This window comes from Portunus trituberculatus, chromosome 18 (assembly GCF_017591435.1).
Source record: "Portunus trituberculatus isolate SZX2019 chromosome 18, ASM1759143v1, whole genome shotgun sequence".
Taxonomy (NCBI): domain Eukaryota; kingdom Metazoa; phylum Arthropoda; class Malacostraca; order Decapoda; family Portunidae; genus Portunus; species Portunus trituberculatus.
In genome coordinates, this window is record NC_059272.1 from 8429550 (window position 1) to 8437049 (window position 7500).

The window sequence follows — 7500 nt, forward strand, 5'->3', positions numbered from 1 at the left end:
AACCTTGATTTTTTCATTTACTATATTTATTTTTTTTTTTTTTTTTTGGCGCGTGAAGAAAAAAATGAAAAGTGACTGCAAAATTTCCACCCGGTGCCTCTCTTGCACTTTTACTTGTTATTAATGTCATCATCACTACCACCCATCACTACTACTACTACTACTACTACTACTACTACTACTACTACTACTACTACTACTACTACTACTACTACTACCACTACTACCACTACTACTACTACTACTACCACTACTACCACCACCACCACCACCACCACCACCACCACCACCACCACCACCACCACCACCACCACCACCACCACCACCACCACCACCACCACCACCACCACCACCACCACCACTACTACTACTACTACTACTACTACTACTACCACTAACCACTACTACTACTACTACTACTACTACTACTACTACTACTACTACTACTACTACTACTACTACTACTACTACTACTACTACTACTACTACTACTACTAACTACTACTACTACTACTACTACTACTACTACTACTACTACTACTACTACTACTACTACTACGATTAGGTATTTACTATCGCTAGCTCAAAAGAAAAATAGCAAACATTTATACAATTGAAAAAAAAGAGAAAAAGAATCGGAATTGAAATAAACCATGCCATAAATTTTCACTTCTCCATTGCTTGCATACAATCACCATCCATCACCACCTTCCTCCGCGACGTGAGGCAGGAGGTGTGAGAGTGAATGAATATTGGGTGTCAAGGGGACGAGACAATTGGAGGTGAGTGTTATGGAAGTGACGGGACGAGGCAGAGTAACATTACGAAGCTCTGTAATGAAATACAGCTCTGTGTAATGAAAGGCTGGAGAGAGAGAGAGAGAGAGAGAGAGAGAGAGAGAGAGAGAGAGAGAGAGAGAGAGAGAGAGAGAGAGAGAGAGAGAGAGGAGGGGGGATATGGGGGGAAGGGAGGGAGAGAGAATGAAGAAATATGGCTTGGAAGTGAAAGTGCAAGAATTAATTCAGGAAGGAAGAAAGCAGAATGCATCAGCCTTCATATAAAGTAGTGCAGTATTTGTCTCTAATTTGCTTCCTTGTTACTGAAGAAAATATATTTGCTTTTTCTCACAGCAAATGAGTGAGAGAAGTGAGAGAAAAGGAACCTAATTGAATTTTTTCTTGTATTGAACTCATATATACTATAACTTCTGTCTTGAGGCCTGTCACAAGAGTTCGGCACATGAGAAACGTGAGTATGGTAATAGTGTTACTGACGGATGCTCTCGTTGTGTATTCCTGTGTGTGTGTGTGTGTGTGTGTGTGTGTGTGTGTGTGTGTGTGTGTGTGTGTGTGTGTGTGTGTGTGTGTGTTTTTCTTCTTTTCATGTAACAATTTTATTTTACCATCGAAGTCATTATCTGATTGTAACGTATCAGTTTGTTTTTAATGGAATGTTATTGTTTGTATTAAAAGCGCGGTTAGAAGTCTTGTAACCTGCCATCCTCATTTCCACTGTCTTTAATCTCTTCTCTTAGTCTTACACCAATCTTAGAACTAACATCTATCAGTTGTCAGGTTTTGTAAAACACATCAGAGGACTCACGATGAAGGCAAACTGTATGTTTTAATCAGTGGAAAATAATATATGGCACGTGGGAAAACTTATGGCCGCGACTATACCTTATGATTAATCAGATGGTTTCAGTGTACTGCACGTTTCAAAACAAGAGAAAGCACAGTGCACCAAATTAGCGGCGGGTAAGGGAATCAGACAGTGACAGTAACGGGTTCTCTTATTATTAGCTAAAAAAAGTATAGTAACAAATTTCATGTTTTTTGGGGGCATCTTATGTCACGTAGTCCATGCAAGAAAAAGGAAAGAAAGAGAAAAAGAAAAGAAAAATAGCGTGGAGCGAGTCAATGTGGGGAGAAGAGAGAGGCTGAAAGGAGCTAGTGAATTCCTAACACCTGCCACTTTATCCAACGTCTTCTAATTAACGAGTTACTGAAAGGAGAATGGAGCACACACCTGGCGGCGCTGTGAAGATGGATGCCAATTGTTATCGCGGTGGCGTGCTAATGGCCGCTGTGGAGAGAGAGAGAAAGAGAGAGAGAGAGAGAGAGAGAGAGAGAGAGAGAGAGAGAGAGAGAGAGAGAGAGAGAGAGAGAGAGAGAGAGAGAGAGAGAGAGAGGGAGAGAGATAGTTATTTTGCCAGTTATCGTTATATCTTTTTACGCTTCCCCTCCATCTCTCTCTCTCTCTCTCTGTCCCCCCTTCCCTCTGTACACATACCAGTGCACATATCGAAGACAAGGGACGCGCACACTCTCTAACTAGAATAACATAACTGGGCTTAGGTATTGTTCAGGTAATTGGTAAGATTGATGGAGCCGCACAGGTGACGGTGGTGGTGGTGGTGGTGAGGAGAGACAGGTGAGGTGTAGCGAGAGGTGGGTAGATGGTCTAGGAATGGTGGTGAAGGTGGTAGTGGATAAAATGAAGAAAGGAAGGAAGGAAGGAAGGAAGGAAGAAAGGAGAGAAGGCCAGACGCATACCTTCCTTCAGTGACTAAGGTGATGGTTTCCTCGGCTGTTACATGATGGTACTACAGTGTGGGGAACGCCTGGCTTACCTGTGTGTTTAGGGGTTAGGAGGGTTAATTGCTTAACTACCTTGTATATATACCTATTTGGCAGGCCTTTACCTACCCTAACCTGCCCCAGCCCTTTCCTTCTTATATGACCCTGCTAAGATAATGAAGTCAATCAATCCTCTCTTCTCTGTTTACTTCCTTCCTTCCTTCCTTCCTTCTTTCCTTCCATTTTTCTTATATTTCTCTTTTCTTTCCTTGCTTCCTTCCTTTCCTCTTTCCAGTTTTCCTTCTTTTTCTTTTCTTGCTTTCTTCCTTCCTTCCTTTCTTCATTTATTCATTCATTAATTATTCATTCTTTTTTTTTCCTTCCTTCTTTTCGTCCCTTTTCCCTTGCTTCTTAATGTCCCTCCCTTCCTTACGTCTCCATTCTTTCCATCCGTCTCTCTCTTCATATTCTCCCCTCTATCCCTACCTACCTCCCTCGCTCCCTCCCTCCCTCTCCTGCATCGTTACACTGAAGTCTCGCCCATATCGGAACAATACTAATGGCAAACACATGTAGCGGTTTCTTTACCTTCCCATCCCACCCCTTTGTTGAAGCATAATACTCACAGTTGTGGTGAAAAGTGAAGTGTGACAAAGAGAGAACAGAATGAAGGTAGTTTATTTTCACTTGTTGCCTCACGCTTGTTGTCACTGATAGGAAAGAATGGCACATTGTAATTGCATTTTGTGTGTATGTGTGTGACGCAGAAGTGTCAACGAAAGGACAGGGGTGAATGAAGTGTGTATAACGGTTACAATGCTACAGTGTTAGGGCTGTGTGGGGCAGGAAAGGGCATGATAGAGTAGTACAGTGTAAAGCAGGATAGAACAGGACAGGACAGGGCAGGGGAGGGCAAGGTAAGGCAGGATAAGGTAGGGCGGCAGAGCAAGGTGTGTTGGTGGCAGTACTGTGACGGTGATGGGTCCCATTGCCTAGACTGGACCAGGAAATGTTCACGCTGAGACTTGGACATGATGAATGTTGGTGTGTTTCTGGATGCAATATTTAGCTTACTGTGTGGCGAGGCAGGAGTCACAACGGTCTTGAAGTGGAGGGACTGTGTAATTGGCGGAGAATGAATAATAATAATAATAATAATAATATTAATAACAATAATAATAATGAAAATAACATGAATAATAATAATAATAACGAGAAGAAAAAGGAGCAGGATGGAGAAGAAAAACGGTACTATCATCTTTCCTGGAAATTAATTGTATTTATATTTAATACATATTTCTTTCAATGTAAAGAGTCCTTGAAAACTTTTTTTTTTCAAACAAGACCTTGGACAGTTCCATTAGAGATGTTGATTGGACGTGCGTCGTTTCCTAGTGAACTATTCAGTCAGTAAGAGCTTTATTGTGATCTAAATGTTGCCTTTAGAAGTGTTGACTATGCTGTTGTTATCGTAAGTGAGATTAATACAAATAGATGCAAATGTATTTCAAACAGCAATTAGCCTTTTGCTCCTACTGTGCTTTCTGATGTATGCAGTGTAGTTATCGCTAGTGAAATGAATACATGTAAAAGTTATAACAATTAGATCTTGGACAGCAACAGACCTTTTGTTTTGAACAAGGCTAAATCGTGACTTAGATAATTGCATTGCATCAGTTACAACATTAGATAAAATACGGAAACTTCATTAAAAAAAAAAAAAAACATTATCTAGCGCTACTATTGATCGTCAGGGGAGAATCTCAATGTTTGGTAAGGTGATGTATGGTAATGTGTCACGTGAGTAGTGCAGGTGGAGGTACAATATTGGAACCTTATTGGAACCATTGAGAAAATCGCTCATTAGGTCATAAAATAGTAGCTTTGTCTTGACTGTCAGCTACTAGACATCCCTTCCTTCCCTCCTCTGATAACAGCTGACCCCCCCCCCAACACACATATCTTTCCAGCCATCCTCTCGTTCCACCACCTCTCCTCCCTCCCATGCCACCCACTCATTCCCTCATGTCCGCCACCCCAAGGTTACTTCCCACGCCCTGACCAGACCACCCTCTCCCTTTCACGCACACTCCACACCTGCAATATTGCATTTCACGTCTCGTCTAATCTTGCGACTAAGAAAAAAAAGGTTGATAAATGAAAATAAAACGAGAAATAAATAGGGTTGGATAGAGTTCCGTGTTGAATATGATTTTGACAGTTTATATATTTGTTTGTTTGTTTCTTTACTTTGATCATTATGAACTTGAAACATGTGTATTGGTTTTATTTTCCAGGTAGTGATTGTAAGGTGTGTGTTTGTACGTGTGTGTGTGTGTGTGTGTGTGTGTGTGTGTGTGTGTGTGTGTGTCCATCTTAACCTGCCTTCGTGTTTGCGTGCGTTTGTTTCTGTTCTTAGTACCAATCTTCTGTGTACGTGCTTATTACTCTTGGTGTGTGTAATTCACCTCGGTCGCCTGCTGGTCACCCAGCCAGTCTTTCCCATTACGGAGCGAACTCAGAGCTCATAGATTGATCTTCGGGTAGGACTGAGACCACATCAACACACTCCACACACCGGGAAAGCGAGGCCACAACCCCTCGAGTTACATCCCGTACCTATTTACTGCTAGGTGAACAGGGGCCATACATTAAGAGGCTTGCCCATTTGCCTCATTTGCCCATTTGCCCATTTCCGGGACTCGAACCCGGCCCTCTCGATTGTGAGTCGAGCGTGCTAACCACTACACTACGCGTGTGTGTGTGTGTGTGTGTGTGTGTGTGTGTGTGTGTGTGCGCGTGTATTTCCTTGAACAAGGCGTATAGACATGCTACGTTACATATCACTTACGTTCCCCTGAGACCACGCCAGGCTCGCTTTTCCGCCTTGACTCCGCTATTAGGAAGCAGACACTGGGCATGCTGGAGGGCGACAGGTAGGAGCGTAATCTGAAACGCTTATGCACCGACCGCATCTCAACCACTTTCCAAAGGCTCAAGTTGAAGTTACTCTGGGTTTTATTTATTTATTCTTTTCTTATGGTTCTGGTGATATATTGACAAGATTTCTATATTAGTAACATGATGAATATTTGTGTGAACTTAGTTATACTCTGTTTGAGAATACGGGCCTGTGTCAGATACTTGGTAGTGATCAAGTAAATTCACTTGATCCATAGGTCTCAGTATACATTCTTGAAAGTTACATCCTAAGAGTTAAGCATATTCTAGTGGTATACTTATGGATTTCGGAGTTATGTGCGTCTGCTTATGTGTTTTGTAGTCAGGTGTGCATTCAAGACTTGTTGTATGTGAATATATTATGTACGTTCAGTGGTCATTTTTCTTCTGTTTCTCCTCCGACTTCCCCTTCTGTTACATTCCTGCTGCTGCTGTTTTTTTTTTTTTTTTTTTTTTTTTTGCTACTCTTCTCCTCCTCCCCCTCCTCCTCCTCCAATTGTTAAGTGCACCACCGTTCACAAAATTTAATGTTCCACACACAAATGAACACCACAACGTCTCGCACACCTGGAAAATTAGTACTCTACCTACAAACACCTGGACGTTTATTACAACGTCTGCCTACATTTCGCTTTATTCCGGTCACCTGCGCGGCCTGGCCTTGACGCGGCCTTGAGCGGGGTTACCTGCACGCCTGGGGTCACTTGCCCGGCATGACTGGTGGGCGTGGACGTCTTGACCCACTCGCCAGATGCGGAGACCGGGACGGGTCGGGGAGGGGGATGGTCGCGCCCTGAGGCAGATGGGGTCACTCGCTATTTTAACTCGAGCACCGTGGCAACAGTTGCGGCAAGGCGTCCTGTGTCAGTTGAGAGGCCGACCTTGAATGTAACGCCCCAGGGTCATCTCATTCCTTCTCCTCCTCCTCCTCCTCCTCTTCCTGCTGGTGTTGCTTTTGCTCCCATTTCGAATTCCCTTTTTTCTTGTCTTCATTGCGTAAACCTAACCAGTCATTTATTTCGTCTTCTCGTCTGTTCCTCTTCCTTCTTCTTGTCTCTCTTCCTCTTCATCTTCTTGATGTTCTTGTTCTTGTTCTATCCCTTTTTTCTTTCTTTCCTCTTTTTTTCTTTCGTTTCTTCTTTCTTTTCTTCTTGTTCTGTTGTTGTTGTTGTTGCTGATGTTGTTCTCCTCCTCCTCCTCCGCCTCCTCCTCCTCCGCCTCCTCCTCCTCCTCCTCCTCCTCCTCCTCCTCCTCCTCCTCCTCCTCCTCCTCCTCCTCCTCTCTCTCTCTTCTCTCCTGCTCCTCTCCTCTCCTCTCCTCTCCTCTCCTCTCCTCTCCTCTCCCTACCCCTCCCATCCCCTCCTCTCCTCTCCTCTCCTCTTCTCCTCTTCTCTCCTCTCCTCTCTCTCTCTCCTCTCTCCTCACCACCACTGCCACTCACCACCACTGCCACCACCATTACCACTACCACCGCAATACAAACCCTAGATAATCACCTCCCTCACCATTACACTGTTACGGATATTTTTTTACACCCTCACATCCTCCTTCCATCTTACCTTCCCGGGTGCTGTTTGTCCTTCGCCTCGCCTTAAACAAGCAAACCAGTACACAGATTACCTCGGCAGGTGTGAATAATGGCCTCAAATGGGAGTGTGTGGGGGATGAGGGAGGGGAAGTGAAGGGATGAGGGAGGTGAAGTAAAGGGGTAAGGAGATGAGGGATGACTGAAGGTTGTGTGTGTGTGTGTGTGTGTGTGTGTGTGTGTGTGTGTGTGTGTGTGTGTGTGTGTGTGTGTGTGTGTGTGTGTGTGTATGTGTGTGTGTAGGACAAACAAGATGAGGTGAAGCGAGCCACAAAGAAAATAATGATGCCTAGAATAATAACTAAAAAAAGATATGTGGATGTTTTCTTTATCCTTTTTCCTTTTTTTTTTCCTTTTTTTTCTCGTACTTGTTCT

The 7500-nt window shown here is 43.5% G+C and overlaps 1 long non-coding RNA gene across 1 annotated transcript in view; it reads left to right on the forward strand.

Annotated features, from left to right (window-relative positions):
• The window catches only part of LOC123505703, a 30151-nt gene that overhangs the window by 8531 nt on the left and 14120 nt on the right, over positions 1-7500 (forward strand). The gene's annotated exons all lie outside the window — the stretch shown is intronic.